This window comes from Manis javanica, chromosome 4, assembly GCF_040802235.1.
Source record: "Manis javanica isolate MJ-LG chromosome 4, MJ_LKY, whole genome shotgun sequence".
In the NCBI taxonomy this organism is placed as follows: domain Eukaryota; kingdom Metazoa; phylum Chordata; class Mammalia; order Pholidota; family Manidae; genus Manis; species Manis javanica.
In genome coordinates, this window is record NC_133159.1 from 123866234 (window position 1) to 123884930 (window position 18697).

General features: G+C 45.1%; 1 pseudogene; it reads left to right on the plus strand.

Moving 5' to 3' along the window:
- Nucleotides 1–873: 873 nt before the first annotated feature.
- Nucleotides 874–18697, plus strand: part of LOC108408766 (myosin-13-like) — a 46152-nt pseudogene continuing 28328 nt past the window's right edge.

Below are 18697 nucleotides of genomic sequence, written 5' to 3' on the forward strand. Positions count from 1 at the left end.
GTGGGGGGAGCCTTGTTGAAATGCATATTCTGATTCTGTGTGCTGGGGTGGGTCTGAGGTTCTGCATTTCCACCACATTCCTGGGGGATGCTGAGACAACAGGTTCAAGGAACACACTTGTAGGGGGGTCTATGCCAGCAGTGCTTAGATGTGATCCCTGGACCAGCAACGTCAGCATCCCCTGGGAACTTGCTGGAAATGCATGTTCTCAGAGCCCAGCCCAGACTTCCTGAATCAAGAACTTCAGGGTTGGAGCCCAGCAATCTGTGTTCTAACAATTGCTCCAGGTAACTGTGGTGTGTATTAAAGATTGAAATCATTGCCTCAGGCCATAATGCCTGCCATCACTTGGTTACCTATAATTTGCTAACAAGTGTTGCAATACTTCATGCTCAAGTCTTCACTTTTCATTGGCATGTCTGAAATCTCTACTAGGAATTATCACCATTCCAATATTCTTTTCAGATACCCTTAAAATTTTGGGGTGACACAGAGCTCACAGGGCTCAAACATGATAGGTAATTAACTTCCTGAGGCCTCCCTTTATTGGCACCACCTTGGCTTCCTCTAATTGGTTCAGACTTTCATCCTTCGGAACCACAAACTAAGAGAGATTCTCAAAATCAACACTCAGAGATGAAACAATGCCTCAATCATTTCTCTTGGAGTAAAACATCCCCTTCAGCCCATTCCCACTTGCCCACTCTAAGCCCTTAGGCTTGGTCCTAGGTTCCGCAGAATGAAGGTTAATCCCAGTAGCTTTTGAATCTGGCCCCTGCCTGAATGGAAATAACAGACTGGCATCCTTTGGATTCAGGAGCTGCCCCGGCTCCAGACTCAGCAATCCCCTGGTCTTCCCAGCCCCCTGCAGCCATGAACTTTGACGCAGAGATGGCCATTTTTGAAGAAACAGCTCCCTACCTGCGGAAGCCAGAGAAAGAGAATGGAGGCTTAGAATCACCCTTTGGATTCTAAGAAAGCCTGCTTTGCACTGGATGATAAAGAATTTTATGTGAAAGGTATGATCCAGAGCAGGGAAAATGACCAAGTCACAGTCAAGACCCTCGATGACCGGGTAAGCGTGGATCTCAGATGTCCCTGATAATAAAGCCATCTTCTTTTTCCTTTGTGCATGCTGGCCCATCGGAACCTACAGACAGACAGCTCACGTTTGTCTACTCTGGAGTGAAGTAGCTCGTGGAAACTAGCATTGCATACACCTTGGCTCCTACCCCTTTCTTTCTCTGAGGGCTTGGACTTTGAGAGTTTTTGCAGTGTTTGCTTTGGAGAAGGAGGAAGGTGTGGGTGGTAGGTGCCAGGCTATGTAAGGGAGAGATTGATGCTGCCTGCTCCTGAGTGGACTGACCAAATACAGCTCTCCAGGCCGCAGAGTGCTATACAGAGGCAGCTGCGGGGCGATGCCTAGTTTAATGTAGAGAATTACAGGACACTGTCCAATTCAATATTTACTGGACACCCACTGCGTCTAGTTCACTGTGTTCATCACTTTGCACATACAAGCAAATCTCACCACCTGCTTTCCCTAAGTTTACCTTCCAGTGTAGGAATCGAGATCTACGTGGCAGGTATGAATCTCAGTTCCCAAACTCAGGCATATGAGACTGATCTTTTCATTGCCATTGCTATTGAACTTAACCTTTGATTTCAGCCTCTTTCTTCTGGACTGGAAATGAATTTTCTTTGGTCATTCTTGGGGTCTCCCCCAGGGTTTGTGCCAGTTTCAGAACCTTACACAATACCACACTGGATCTCAGTGCCTTCCTGAAGGGTTTGCTAAGAAACAAATCACAGAGCCTGAAGCTCCAGGATACACAGACTTTACCATCTCCCCTTATGCTGTCTTGAGTGTCTCTCCCTCTAGGATAGGGAAGTGGGGTGGAAAAGTCTCCTTTCCTCAAGTGATTTGGTCCTATACCAACAAATCCCCTTCCTTTTATTTTTTTAGTAAATCCCTCAAAGCTCTTCTAAGGACTTAAGCTTTTAGGAAAACAAAAGCCAGAGAGCCTTATATGTTCTTTTTCTTTTTTGTCCTATTCTATCTCTCCTGAGTAATGGAGTTAAGGGCCAGCTGTATGCTTGAATGAGGGAAACAGGGGAAAAACACAGAGGAGGAAAATTAAGTAATAGTCTCAAAATATTGTTCAGTTATGGGCCATACATACTGCAAATCCAAATGTTTTAACTATCAGAGCATATCAGGAATTCTGGAAGCCTTGAAAAGACAGGAGAGAGAGAAATAGGCCATGGAAGAGGTGGCACTTGAGTGGAACTTTGAGGGTTTCTGGACATAATTTCAATGAAGATACTCCAGACAAAGGAACCCGCATGAGCAGAGGTGCACAATACATTGGAGTAGTAGCTCTTTCCAACCTTCCAACATTTGTCTTATCGCAGCATTCATAGAAAATGGGGTAAACAGAGGCAACCTGCCCTGGCCTTGGCCATCCTGAGTCCCACTTGGCCACCCTGAGGGCTGAAGTGCTCTCTCACTCTGCACGCCTGTAACGGACTCCTGGAAAACAGGATGGCACACTGACTGGGGGGCATCAGACCTCAATCAGTCATGCAGTTTGACCAGAATGAGATTAATCAGTATAGTTATTTGTAGATCATCTCTGGGCATGGAAATGATCTATAAAGTTATCCATGATAATGGGGTGATTGCACCACAATATAGTACGACTTCCACCACATTGGTAGAATGGGGTTGGGATCATAGGCTGTCCCCTTCATTACGTGCTCTTCCTCTCAATACCCAGACACTCACTCTGAACAGTGACCAGGTGTTCCCCATGAACCCTCCCAAATTCAACAAGATCGAGGACATGGCCATGATGACCCACCTGCACGAGCCCGCGGTGCTGTACAACCTCAAAGAGCACTACACAGCCTGGATGATCTACGTGAGCGCCCTTCAGCATCTCTTCACTCCGTTTCTCTGAGTAAAAACAAAATCCACATGTTGCATTTTCTGATTGGCCACTCAGACCTACTTGGGCCTCTTCTGGGTCACCATCAACCCCTACAAGTGGCTGCCAGTGTACAACCCCAAGGTGGTGGCTGCCTACAGAGGCAAAAAGCGCCAGGAGGCCCTGCCCCACATCTTCTCTGTCTCCGACAACACCGATGCTGACTGGTGAATGATTTCTTCAACCCATATTTTTTAGAAATAGTTTTTAGTTAATTCAAGTCCTTTACAGTGGATGGGTTCTTGTTAATTATTCGAGCCCTTCACAGGCCTTGGTCACCTGAATGGTGCAGTGATCAGTGAAGGAGACTGAAATGATTTCACAATGGAAAACCACAGGTGTCATTTCTTCCATTCCCACTCATGGTGCATAAGCCAGTGCTCATGACTGAAGCCACACTAAGCACATGCTTATTTGGGGGGAATGTGGAATACAAGGAGATGCCCTGTTCCCACCTCCAAACCCCCACCCCCACCCCAGTATGGTCACACTTGGAAGAGAGACTCTATTAATAGCCACCTGAGAATGCAAAGTTGGAGAAATGGGCATAGCAATGTCCTTCCCCTGCCTTCTTCCCCAGATTCAGACTCCTCATTCTCCTCCCTAAATTTCCAGAACAGCACAGTAAATAGACATGTGGTGATACTGTCACACCATCATGCCTAATGTCACTTTCTACTGTTCAGCTGTCACATTAATTGGTGCAGATACAAGAAGTAGAAGCGAGCATCTGAGATCTGAAGACACTTTAAAGTCATCTACTACCTCCTATTTTCTTGCTAACCTTAAAGCAAGGAACGCCAACTTCAAGCATTTTTCTTCACTTTGAAAATCTCATTCATGGCTACTTATGTTAAAAAATTGATGTGCATTTTTTTGTAAGTAATCTACTGTAGTGTTGCCCAAACATCAGTCATTCCTCTCTCACATTTATAATCCTAGCCATTTCCATGTACTTAGTACTTTTTTTCAAATTGACTGAAGTTACATCAGTTTTAAAAGGAAGATTCATATCGCCATTTATATTAGTGTCCTAGGGCTGCTATAAGAAAGTACCACAAACTGAATGGCTTCAACAACAGAAATTTATTGTTTCACAGTTTTGGAGGCCAAAAGCTCAAGATCAAAGTATTAGCAGTGTGATTCCTTCTTTGAGCTGAGAGGGAGTATTGGCTCCATGCCTATCTTGGCTTTCAGTGGTTTGCTGGCAATTTTTGATGTTCCTTGGCTCATAGAAGCATCAGCCTGATCCCTACCTTTATCTGCACCTGGTGTTCTGTCTGTACATATCTGCCTCCAAGTTTCCCTTTTTTGACAAAGACACCAGTCATATTGGATTAGGGGCCCATATTCCAGTATGACCTCATCTTAACTAGGAACATCTGCAATGGCCTTATTTCCAAATGAAGTCATATTCTGAGGTGCTGGGGGTAAGGAATATGAATCTTGGGGGACACAATTCACCCCATAAACTGATGCTAATGGAAAACAATTATCACTTTGCACAACTACAAAGTAAGGTAAAAGAAAAATGCAATGACAACCAATCAGCATCCCTAAATTCTAATAGGAAGCTATGGCTTTCCACAAGCTCTGAGTCTGAGACTTGCCTTCTTTGCTACAAAGGGAGATGAGGAAGTGCAAGCAAGGCAGGAAGGATCTCTGAGCAAGAGTAACTTTCACTCTGTGGGATTCACCATTCATTTCCCGAGCTGCCCATATTACACACCCCACATCTGGGAAATCTGCACAGATGGTCTCAAAGAGCAGACTTGTCCAAATCGTCCCACCCACCGGTTAATGGGAAAGCCAGAATTGGAACTCATGTACTCTAACCACCCCCGATGTAGCCCTGTTTTTATATTCTGTGTGTTTGCTGTTTATTTATTTATTTTGTTTGGCTTCCCTCTGCATTTCTAGATCAAGACAACCAGTCCATCCTTATCACGTGAGTAACCTGTGTCGGCATGGTGATGACTTGGAAGCCAGTGCCATCTCTTCCACTCTCCTTTATCTCATTTACTTTTAAACCAATAGTGGAGAGTCTGGGCCTGGGAAGACGGTGAACACCAAGCATGTTATCCAGTACTTTGCAACAATCGCAGTCACTGGAGACAAGAAGAAGGAGCCACAGCCAGGCAAAACACAGGTGAGCAACCCCTGCACCCAGAGGCTTGCTGGAATAAGTGTAACTTAAAATACTGGGTGAACCCTGAGTATATACACAGCTCTGTACTCAGAAGAGATGCACGGCACAAGGTCTTGCCCCAGGGTGTCCCTGGAGCAAGGCAGGCAGGAGTTCCACCTAGTGGACTCAGGCTCAGACCAGCTCCATCAGCAACAGCCTAGGAACCCTGAGCAACTCCACGTCCTTCTCAGGGGAAGGAATGGTTTAGGCCAGTGACTCTCAAACTGAAGCGCATATCAGAATGAGCAGGAAGGCTTGTTAACAACCCACCACTGGGCTCCAGACCCCGAATTTCTGATTGAAATTCCTGTCTCACACAATCCTGACATTTTGCTTTTCGAATGTGTTCCCACTGTCCATGCTGCTGGTCCAGGGATCCCTGGACTTTGAGAAACACCGGACTGGATAATATGTTCCAAATGCTCTGGAGCCAGAAGAACAGACAGTCATGGGGATAAGGGGACAACTCTGATTTCTGTAAGAGGACTCTGAGCAATCATTCTCATGAAATGTGTTTTGCTACTTAAAATTTTTTTTAAGAACCACTGTTTCTATCATATAATTTTTTGGGTCACTTTTCTTGCTCACATTCTACTTACATTTCAGAAGCCAAATGCCTATATTAAATAGATCAGATGCCTGCAGTAAGAGAGGTGTATGTTCTCAAAATCCATGATTTATAATGAAATGTTACCAAGGAAGACAGTCTGAGAAACCAAGATGGAGCCTGGAATTTAGTCACTCTAACGCTGTACTGATTAGACCCTCTCCAGGATGGGACCTCAGAGACTTCTCTGGTGGGTGGGAGTGGGGCTGGGGGTACTCCACACATATGCACTGGCCAACAGGCTGAGCTGGTCGACATCTCTCCCAGGACCCTGTCTGCAGTAACCACACTTCCAAGTCACCAAGGGACTTCTTCGGAGAACAGTCCCAAGTCCTCTCTTTTCCTCTTCTTGTTAATGGTCAGGGGACCCTGGAGAATCAGATCATCCAAGCCAACCCCTTGCTGGAGGTTTTGGAAATGCCAAGACCATGAGGAATGACAACTCCCCAAGATTTGTAAGAACCAGTCCAATTTTTAGCTACCCCCAAAACCAAACGCTCTCTTCAAGTGCTGGATATGAAAAATCGCTGCAGAAATTAGAATAACCCAGCCTTATTCTACCCCCAAGCCATTCAGATCAATCTATCCAGTTGAGATATTCTGATATACTTTGAAGAATGTGTTGGCTTGATCTTGCAGAGAGAGGATTTAGCCATCCTCCCCTAACTAGTCAACATCACCTCAACACATCCTCACATCACAGGGAGTCAAATTCCACAAGTAGAGAGCAATTCCTTTACGCTAAAATTGGTCTCTCTGGATAAAAAAACAATGTAAATGCAGGAATCCATTAAACAATAGCCATTGATTTATTAGCCATGGAAACCTTAATGTGAATTGAATTAGTAGATTTGAACTCCCCCATGTCAGGAGGCATTAAAAACGGGAAACCTGGCAAAGGCAGATGAGCTAAAAAATTGGAAATAAGTTGATATTGTAAATATTGAAGGATATGCCCTTTCTTTCAGCATTTCACTTAGAATTAGCTCAGCCAAAGAGGCATATATGCCCAAATGACGAAACATCCAGCCCTCTACTGAATTCACTGCTCAGTGGAGCAGGAACAAAGCCCTCCTATGCCAGCAGTAACAAAAGCACATCAAAAAATCACACCTCTCAGTAGCTGAGTAATCTCAAGCTTGCATTTTGTTGTTACCTCTCAAAGATAAAAGGGTCATTGATGAGAAAGGAGATGTGTCCATCAAAGACTATGGCTCAGAATCCTGACTTTCCTTTCTTTCCCTTGGTCCTCTCTGCACATCTGTCTTCCCAGTGCACAACTAAACTCTACCTTGTAGGGGATCTGGGTGCGTGTTACACAGCAGAGATACATTACCCATACTTGGATACATTAACCTGGCATTGGTGTCGAGTAAAGACATGCCTTCAGGCACTCCATTTATTTAGTCTGTTGGCCTCTTCTGTGATCCTGACTAAAGTCACAATCATTCTGGTTATTCTGTCCACCTTACACCCTACAGACAAACATCTGTAGGCCAGCATCCTGTCCGCCTCCACTAAGCAGCTGAAAACACTGAAGACCCAGCGCTTAACACTCACACCTCCCTCCACTACCCTGACAGGGACTCTCCTTATGCTTCATTCAGAAAATGATGAGATTCCTGAGCACTGACTACATTCCAGACTGTGGATGAACAAACAGGGCAACTCAGACCCTGAGTGGGTCTTTTGGGAGCCGGGGAGCCTGGCCTGAGCCTGGGAGTTAAGCTTGCCAATAGGAAGCAGTAAGGGAAATGGAGACAAGAAATCTTTATTATCACGGGGCCCTTTATTTTCCTTTTATCACCAGGCAAAAAAGAAGTCAGGCCGTTGGTCCTACAGGTTATCAGAGATGTTCTGAAGAGCTTGAGAAGCCAGTTACAAGAGAGGAGGATAAAAACCAAGGAGACCGCAGAAGATGGGTGGGAAGGGAGGCATAAGGGTGGGGGGAAGAAAGGGGCATTATGATTAGCATGTATAATGTGGGGTGGAGGCACGGGGAGCGCTGTGCAACACAGAGAAGACAAGTAGTGATTCTACAGCATCTTACTACACTGATGGACAGTGACTGTAATGGGGGTTGTGGGGGGGACTTGGTGAAAGGTTGAACCTAGTAAACATAATGTTCTTCATGTAATTGTAGATTAATGATACCAAAATAGAAAAAAAAATACACAATGTAGTAAAACTCCTTTACAGCATGATGGATAGCAGGCTCACTAGGAAGTCTTTTCCAGCAGATTTCAAGTCGTTAAAACAATTAAATGCTTGCAAAATGTACTGCTATTCCAGTGGAATGGTTTCTTGTGAGGGGTAATAGGCAAAATAAATAAATGAATGAATGAATAGATAGATAGATAAATGAATGAATGAATGAATGAATGAATTACATAACGACCAGGCCTAAGTTAACTGATGTTTATTTGATCGTGAACATTTTCTTCTTGCCTTAAGGCAGTTAGCGGCACCTCGAGAGGTCACAAAATGAAGCTCAAGAACCCGGGCACTGGGCAATGCCCCTAGGATGCTGGACAAGACCCCTTTCTGCAAGCTCTCACAGCTTCTGTGCGGGGTAGAGAGTAATTGTATTTTAGTTAATAATACAAACCCTGGGGTTGGGCCTCTGGGTTCAAACAGCCTGTCACTTACAAAGTCTGTTTTCAAGCAGATTGTGTATTTTTTCCTAAGGCTTGGCTTCTACCTGTGAAACAAGGGCAATAGGGGGTCCTATCCCAGAAGGTTCTTTGAGGCTCAAATTAGATAATGCAGGCAAAGCCACTCACCTCAGTTCCTAGCACATTGGAGGGTCCAATGCATTTAGTTATTAGTCCTGGAGATACAGCTCAAAGCTAAGGATCAAAGGGCCTGACTGGCGTGCTGAGGAGCTGGGTCCTAGCAGGAGTCTGAGGGGCAGATCAGCAGCTACAGAGTGCGGGTGTTTCTCCTGCTTTTTTCTTCTCTGAATTTTCTAAAGTTTCTTAAGAAACTGTGTAGGTGATTTTGTAAGGTGATAGGTTCCAACGAAACCTTTAAAAAACTTAAACGTGTGAAAATTTACTCTAAAATGCTAGAGCAGAGAACTGAAGGGCTGTTTTGGAGAACCTCTGTGTTCCCCCTTTGACTGTTCTGACACAGCTCAGTGGGGAGGGCTGGGATCTGTACTGACCCTCTGAGATCTTGAGCCTAATCACTCAGCCTCTCTGGACCCCAGTTTTCTCATTAGACCACCAAGCAGCCTCTCAGTTCATAAACTCGATAATTTGATGCTTAAAGAAAGAAACAAAATGCCTACGTCAGAGGCCCGCAGCTCTTCACCGTCATTAATGCTGGCTTCTCCTCGGCTCACAAAGGGGAAGTCGAAGGGATTGGTTGAAATGAGAAGCAGGTCTGTGAAACACGAAGATCCCTTTAGCCTTTCATGCATGACTTACTCAGCGCTTTTTTCCAGTGTGACTGATGTGGGTGATGTGAACAATATCCTAAGAACTTACCAATTAGTTCTGGTTTCTTGTTTGATATGATTTGATAAAAAATATGATAGCTTCTCTCACTGGATAACTGAAATGTCACTCTGGATTTTTCTAAGAGATCTAAAGTAACAAAAAATAATGTGATTTCAGGTTCACCGGAGATGCTTGTCTGGTCAAATACCAAGGTGCCAAACAAGAGTGTTTGGACTCACAGGTTTCAATGTCCGCCCATGCCAGCTTTCCTGTGGCTCCAAAATGAATCCAGATGAACTTCCCCTGTCCAATGGCAGATTGACAAACCCAGTTATTTTATTTGTAGAGCATGATGGCTGGCCTCTGCTAGGTGCTCGCACAGATGGGTGGGAAGTGTAGCCTCGGGAGGAAGAGATGTGAGAAGCGTGAGGACTTCCCTCCTGTCCCCTGGCACCCAGAGTCTCCCACGCCTCAGCAGGCCCCGTCCAAGGCGCCTGGGCCTGTTCCTAAGGTCTGGGGTCGCCTCTCCAGCAGCCTGTTTGGGACCACCTCACTCAGACAGTCTCCTTGGTTTTTTTTTTTTTTTACATAAAGAACATTATGTTTACTAGGCTCCCCCCTTCACCAAGTCCCCCCAACATACCCCTTCACAGTCACTGTCCATCAGCCTACTAAGATGCTGTAAAATCACTACTTGTCTTCTCTGTGTTGTAGAGCCCACCCCGTACCCCCCCACACACATTATACATGCTAATCGTAATGCCCCCTTTATTTTTCCCTGTCCTTATCCCTCCCTTCCCACCTATCCTCCCCAGTTCCTTTCCCTTTGGTAACTGTTAGTCCATTCTTGGGTTCTGTGAGTCTGCTGCTGTTTTGTTCCTTCAGTTTTCCCTTTGTTCTTATATTCCACATATGAGTGAAGTCATTTGGTACTTGTCTTTCTCCGCCTGGCTTATTTCACTGAGCATAATACCTTCTAGCTCCATCCATGTTGTTGCAAATGGTAGGATTTGTTTTCTTCTTATGGCTGAATAATATTCCATTGTGTATATGTACCACATCTTCTTTATCCATTCATCTACTGATGGACACTTAGGGTGTTTCCATTTCTTGGCTATTGTAAATAGTGCTGTGATAAACATAGGGGTGCATCTGTCTTTTTCAAACTGGAGTGCTGCATTCTTAGGGTAAATTCCTAGAAGTGGAATTCCTGGGTCAAATGGTATGTCTATTTTGAGCATTTTGAGGAACCTCCATACTACTTTCCACAATGGTTGAACTAATTTACATTCCCACCAGCAGTATAGGAGGGTTTCCCTTTCTCCATAACCTCACCAACATTTGTTATTGTTTGTCTTTTGGATGGTGGCAATCCTCACTGGTGTGAGGTGATATTTCATTGTGGTTTTAATTTGCATTTCTCTGTTGACAAGCATTACGTATTTTTACCAGGTTTTCCAGTCTTTACCCACTGACAAGTATAGAAAGGACAGGTGAATGACTGAGGCAAGGTGTCCAGTCCTGAGAAAGGCCCTCCTAAGTCATTCTTCACATCACCAAAGATGTCTTGAGTTCTCACTGTAAATCCCATGCTGACGGGCTGCTGTTCCACCCTCCCACTGAGCTTCTCCTGGGTGATGGCTGTTTTGTGGTCAGGTAGGGGGGATTGCTCCCTGCAAGGACCGCATATGCCAAAAGCTCCCAGGCAGTAATGCTTTTACCGGCTCCTTTCAGCATTTAGTGGAAGTTCTTTCTCTCCTAACCCACAGCAACCTCTTCCTGAACACAGATACGCATCTGCTGGCATGAAGCATGGATTCAAGGGAGGCCTCTGAATCTCTCCTCCTGGCATCAACTCTAGGCATGGGCTCTCCCTCCCCCAAAAGGGGCACCACCCACAAGAGTGCTCCTCTCTTCAACACTGGCTGGGTCTCCCGCCAGCTCACAGACATGTCCACACATATTTCAACTCCACCAGTGAGCATTGCTTAGGCTCCAGTGGCAAACTCTGCCACACCATCAATCTGTATTCCTCAGGGAAGGATTTTCTAGTTTAAACCTTAATGGGAGATGGGCCAAGTGGTTATAAAACCAAATTGGCAACTGCTGTGGGCTTTGAAGTGACTCAGCCGTGCCTCCAGCACCATGCTTATCACACCCTGCCTGCAAGACTTGGGGCAGGTTACTGATCTTCTTTTTTATAAGTGTTTTTTTTTATTAAAGAGGTTATTTGCCCTTTTTGAACCTTGGTTCTTCATCAGGGAGTCTGGAAAATCTGTTCACATATAAGGTTCTCATCATAGGGACTTCATGAGAAAACACCTGTATGGTGCCTAACCCCTGCATTACGTGAAGAGGGGTTGGCCAAAGTTTGCTCCTTTCTTATTTGAAAATCAATGGTACTCTCTTCAAAGATCTTCCCTTCCAGTTCTACTGCTCTAGGATGGCATATTGCCTGAACTCTCATCAGCACTGGAATTCCTGGATCACAACGCCAAACTCTACAACTGTTGGACACTATTTTTCAGATGCTGTCCACAGACGTCCTTCTCCCAACATCACACAATGGTTCCCAGTGACTTTATCTAGACACAGCCCCCAAATCTACATACAGTGGGAAAGGATTAAAATCAGTTCTTATTGTAGTGAGTTTATAGCATCTTACTACGCTGATGGACAGTGACTGTGAAGGGGTATGTGGGGGGGACTTGGTGAAGGGGGGAGCCTAGTAAACATAATGTTCTTCATGTAATTGTAGATCAATGATACCAAAATAAAAAATATCAGTTCTTATTGGATGGGAGAAAATAGATTATTCACATTTTCTTCCCATAATCTCCACCCACTCACACCAACATGTTATATCAAAGAAATGGTGTTTTAAGCACTAATTCGTCATATCCCACCTGTCATTCACTTATTTGGGCAAATGCTGTCTAACCTGCTATACAAAAAGGTGCTATCTTTGCCAGGGAAAAGCTATACTTTCTTTTGCCAGGAAGAAGCTGTCCTACTGTGATGGCTGTCCTTTTTTTAATTCCAGAATGCCATTGACATCCTTGGCTTCAGCTCAGAGGAGAAAGTTGGGATCTACAAACTGACTGGAGCTGTGATGCATTATGGGAACAAGAAGTTCAAGCAGAAACAGCGTGAGGATCAGGCAGAGCCGGACGGCCCTGAGGGTAATGCATCCGGGAAGGGCCTGGGATTTTACTCTCCACCTGTGCTGGTATGTGGACTGGGCTACAGGAGATAAACTTTTGTGTTCATCTCAAGAGATGCTCTTTGAAAATTGTACACACTGAATTTGGGCCATCCGAAGCTCATTGTACATGAGCTGGGGAAGTCCATTTGCTCGATCAAGGACTCCTATAGTTGCAAATCCTTGAAAAACAAAAAGGATCGTTTTCATAAATGTGAGTAATCACAGTCCACTTGTCAATCTCTCACCATCACAGTTAACGTGTTATTTTAAAGTGGACATTTATGAGAAGATACATTTAAGGGAACGTCACTTCCCTCTGTGCATATCATTATTAATATCCAGAACATCCTCATTGCTATGGCCTAACACAAGGTCTTTGGTAAGGTGGCAGCCAGGTTTCTTCCTCCTGTGCTGCCTTTTCCACTCTGACACCTGTTGAACTTGACCTGACCAAGCACTGGTGTACACATCTTCCTACCATGACTCTCACCTGGATAATCTCACCCTAAAAGGCAGGGAAATGGAGCAGCAGGAGGGGCTGACAGCAGCCGGACCCACCCACCATATGCCCACTTCAGGCCTCATATCTCTCACACTGCATTCTACAAGCTCCATCGTGAAAGGCTGGTTCATCCCTAATAATTCTACCTTTTGTATTACTGTGTGAACCAGTGTGTCTTGAATCCCAGATGACAGAAGGAACCAATAGCCTTGATTTAAAGGCCAGGAAAATACATATGACTTTATTACCATCCATAAAGACCCACCTGATTAGGCTAGGTTTACCCAGGATAATCTCTTTTTATTAACTCAAAGTCAACTGATTAGTAACCTCAATGCAGGAGTATATCCCATTCACAGTTCTACCCACATGAAAGGGGAGGCAATTATACAGAGAAGGTGCACTGGGGGGCACCAATCTTGGAGCCATCATGGAATCCTGCCTATCATAGAGGTACATGCTAAATTGAGGAGAGAAACTCGGAGTGATTAGAGCAGGAAGTACCTCTGATTGGGATAATCAGGGAAGGCTTCCTGGGGGAGGGGAGCACTGACATGGACTTTGAAGGATGGTAGGATTCTGAAAGGTGGGGGGGAGGGCAGTCTAGGCAGAAGGAACTTCATGATCAGAGGGGACCAAGGAGCAGAGAGAATGGTCCACTTTGGCTATAGATGAGGGATGTGTGGTGGACTTGTAAGAGATGAGAATTAAAAATGGTTATCTTGGCATCAGTTTGGGAAGGACTTGAGTGCCAGGATAAATGGTTTAGAACATGTGCAGTTAACACCAGAAGCCACAGACACCCCAAGTAGCAGCGTAAGCATGAGTGACAGCCTCGGATTAATCTGTGAGCAGTCACAATCACCAAGAATATAAAACCTTGAAAAAAAATGTATCCAGCCCCTCAGCAAGAGGACGCCATATTAATATATATCTTGGTGGGGGCCCCAGCCCTCTTGCAGCCCTGGCAGCCATGTGTTCAATGTTCAGGAGCAGAAGGAACCTAGAAAAGGGGTAAGAAGAGGGTTATAGTTGAGGCCTGAGCTCCTCTGACGATGCTACCAACCCAAGCTAAGGTCTGCTGAGCGCTCTCTATGCACCAGACCCGCTGCTCAACAACCCAGCCAGCACAGGTCGGCCACTAGCCCTCGGCTTACAAATGCCAAAACTGAGGCATAAAGAAACAAAACCAAGACTGGAGCCCTGACAGTCTGACCCTGGAGCCCAGGCCCTCTGCCACTATACTATTCCACAACACCTGGAAACAAGGAAGATGCCAGCTATTTTGAAGGTAAAGTGAGCAGAATGTGGTGCCTGTCTGAACACAGGTATGTCAGGGGTAAGAAAGAAGGATGCAGTCACCCCAAGTTTTCAAGTTTAAGTGATTCAAAGAATAATGGTGCATCCATCTAAATGGCAAAGCAAGAAAAAGAATAAAGCACATATTTGGCCTCTTATTAAGTACTCAATAAATACTGCCCTGGATTTTTATTAACTCACATCCCCAGCCAGCAATAAGGTGATGGTCCCAACCAGTGAGGATTGTCCCTGGGAAGCAGAGCATTTCTCTACCTTCCCAATGAGCTCAAGAGCCAGGACCATCCCAAAGTCAACTGAACTCCCAATGAACTATATGAAATTGCCAAAATCCAACTGCTTTTGAATATCTCCAAACACTTGAAGGCTGGGTTAAGGTTTTGTATTTCTCTCTCAGCTATTAGCACTTGCATAAATTAGGAAGGTGCTTGACATATATTGTTAATTGTTCAAATGGTGCCTCCTTTATTTATATGCCATTTTGTTGCTATGAGACTCCAATATTACTGTGTAACTATATCTTTTTTTAAAAATGAAATTCAAATATCAGTAGACCAAGATTAACCTATAATTAAGGGTTGTATCTAGGAGGCAAATTGAAAGTTCTTGAAAATCTGGGATCTTGGACTGTGGGATTGAAGCATCATTGGCAAGTCCAGGCCTGGTGTACATAGGAGAACATCAAAACATCAAAAAGGATTACAGAAAACATTTCTGGGTGGACCTGATTGGACCCTTTAGCATCTGCTGTTTTGTGTCACACCATTTCTCCTCTTCCTTCAGTGGCTGACAAAGCTGGATACCTAATGGGTCTGAACTCTGCAGAAATGCTGAAAGGCCTGTGCTGTCCAAGGGTAAAGGTGGGGAATGAATATGTCACTAAAGGACAAAATGTCCAACAGGTAAGAATGTTCTGATTTCAGCTGACTCAAGTATTTAGTTATTTTCACCATCATTTTAGAGTTGCAGGTGTCCAAAATACATATGAAACTGACTTCCAATCTCAGGTGGGATTCATTCTTAGGCCTCAGGGGTAACTCAAGGAATGCAAATCCAGGAGTACATACCCACTGAGTACCTTGAAGACCTGGAGCTAGGAACTGAAGAGCCCCCTGGAGGCAGGCAGCCTCTCCCCAGCTCCTTCTCTGGGCCTCCGGGGACTGGCACCACTCTCCCCTGTGTGTCCCCACCAAGCAGATACAAGCTTTCCCCACTCTCCGGCCCATGGCCACCCCACAGCTCCCAAGTCTAGATCTCCATTGTCCCACCCTCACCCTAGACTGGGACCAGTGTCTTTTGATCCCAGTTTCCAACTCTCAGGAAAGATACCCTGTTTAACCAAATTCGAATCAATTAAGTGCATCTAGTGGTTAGAGGAGTGTGTTATAACCATGGTTTGTAGAAAACTATCTTTGCAAATGGGCTAGCTCTCAGAGAAAGGGAGATGTCATGAGCCGGGTAAACACCTCAAGACATATTTAATATTAGGTTGGACTATGTGAAATTGCCAATCTCCAACTGCTTTTGACCTTCAAGATGCCAACTTTGTATGTTTCAACCATAAAAACACTAAGCTGAGGGTTGAGTGGGTGAATCCTTCCTCAAGGTGACCAACACGGTGGGCGCTCTGGCCAAAGCCATCTACGAGAAGATGTTCCTGTGGATGGTAACCCGCATCAACCAGCAGCTGGACACTAAGCAGCCCAGGCAGTACTTCATCGGGGTCCTGGACATCGCTGGCTTTGAGATCTTCGATGTGAGTTGTTTGAATAAATGACTGGCCTAAAAAGGCCCTTTGACATGATGTTTGCTTTGCTGAATCCCCACTGGATTTTCCAAACTCACTCAAACTCTTCAATATTTGAAAAACCCAGTTCAACAGCCTGGAGCAGCTGTGCATCAACCTCACCAATGAGAAACTGCAACAGTTTTTCAACCACCACATGTTCGTGCTGTAGCAGGAGGAGTACAAGAAGGAGGGCATCGAGTGGGAGTTCATCGACTTCGGGATGGACCTGGCTGCCTGCATCGAGCTCATCGAGAAGGTAGAGAAATGAATGCTGCTCCCCAGGGACAGCTCCTCCTTGGTTGGGACCATCGTCCCTTAGCCATAATTCTTCTCTGCTAATAGGTTGGAGCTCCTAACCCTACTCTCCCAGGTAGTGGGCCTTCAGAGAGCTGAACCTGTTGTGCAGAAAGGGTGTTTGGAAAGCACCCAAAATATGTTCAAACACCTAAAGAAGTGCATGGGTGGTTAAGATCCACAGTCTCAGTTATCCCTAAGAACGTGAATGGGAGCCCAATGTGGACAGTGGCATTTCGTACCTTTCTCCTATGTCCAAAGTCCAAGGAGGAGAACCCCAGGCTGTGAGATTATTGGAGGACTGTTATTATGAAAACAGCAGGGAATTTTAATGTTTAAAAAAGAAATTCCCATAATGTTTTGAGCACTCGTCCTGTTGGAAAGAGTTTATCTTCTCAAGGTGGCTCCTGAGAAATCCAGACATTACTGTTTAAAATATAACATTACTTTATATCTATGTCAATAACTTTTTTTGGTAAAAACTATTTTTTTATAAACCTATGGCCAGAAGTGAGCTACATTTATGTGCACATAACTTCATTCCATGTTCTTTTATTCAACAAATATTAATTAAGCACGTGCTGCATGTCTTGCACTGTTCTGTCATCGCACCAAAGAAACCAAGAGCCTTGCTCTCACAGCACTTAGGCACAGCATTCCTGGTGATAAGAGTGGTACAACAAAGTTTTTGGCCCCTACAGACAATGGCGTCACTGGGATGTACAACTAAATGCTGAGGCATAGTCTGTTATCCTTTCAGCCGATGGGCATCTTCTCCATCCTGGAAGAGGAGTGCATGTTCCCCAAGGCCACGGACACCTCCTTCAAGAACAAGCTGTATGACCAGCACCTGGGCAAGTCTGCCAACTTCCAGAAGTCCAAGGTGGTCAAGGGCAGCGCCGAGGCCCACTTCTCCCTGATACACTACATGGGCACCGTGAACTACAACATCACGGGCTGGCTGGACAAGAACAAGGACCCTCTGAACGAGACTGTGGCCGGGCTGTACCAGAAGTCTTGGCTGAAGCTGTTGTCCTTCCTTTTTTCCAACTACACTGGTGCAGAAGCAGGTGAAATTCTTTCTGTGTTTTCCCCTGTGGAAAGCTCTGTATGGTTACTCGTGACCCAAGGCTGCTCATGACGAACCCGCAGTCGCACGCCTGATTTATCTATCTGTTTCTGATCACAGTTTTTCTTGCTCCTGTTCTTCCTCTTCCTTAAGAGATTGAGCTCTATGGAGCTAAACGGGGCTTCTCGGTGGATGAGACAACCACACTTTTAAATAGCATTTTCAAATTGAGATGTAATTCATGTACCATAAAATTCACGCTTTAAAAAAATGCAATGTTTCTTAGTGTATTTACACGGTTGTGCAAGCATCGCTGCTAATTTGAGGCCATCTTCATCATCCCTGTCACTCATCAGCAGTCACTTCTGCTCCCAACCCCCCACCCCTCACTCCCCAGCCCCTAGCAACTGATCTACATTCTCTCTCTGTGGATTTGCCCTTTCTGGACATTTCATATCAATGAAATCATACCACATGGTCTTGTGTTTGGCTTCTTTCACATAGTCTCATGTTTCCAAGGTTTTTCTGTGTTTTGCACATATCAGTACATTGCTTCTTTTTATGAATGAAATTCTCTTGTATGGATATCACACATTTTGTCTACCCACTCTCAGCTGGTGAATGCTTGGGTTGTCTCCACGTTTTGGTCATTGTGAGTAATGCTGCTATGAACATTTGTGTTCAAACTTCTATGTGGACATATGTTGTCAGTTCTGTTGGGTATAGACTGAGGAGTGGAATTGCTGAGTCATCTGGTAACTCTAGTTTAATTTCCTGAGGAATTTATGGACTGTTTTCCAAAATGGTACCGTCTTGCCAATGGGTTTCAGCCCCAGGCAAGTTTGCTATGGATTCAATGTCACCAAAGAAATTGACAGCAAAATGTTCTTGGAGTGAAAGGGTTATACCCAACTTTATTTCCACGATGGCAGGTCAGTCACTAAAATCCCATTCATTTAGAGGGAGTGTGCATGCAGCAAACCGGTCTCTGCCTCCGGGCCCCTCTGCCCCGGCAGCCATCCCACACAGCCATCCTCTGGGCCTCTCTGCACAGCCGTCTCACACAGCCGTCCTTTGGACCTCTGTCCTTGGCACTGCCACCACTCCAGCCTCTGCTCTCCTGCAGCCTTGTTGCACCCAGAGCACTGGGTGGAGCTCTTTATATAGAGTCAATAGCCATGTATTGCCCACAGGTGTGCAGTGAGCTAGTCAGCCAGGGCCAGGTGAGAATCCTGGCCACAGGAACTCTCATGTTATTCACAGCTACACAAGCCAGTATCACTCATTGAGATT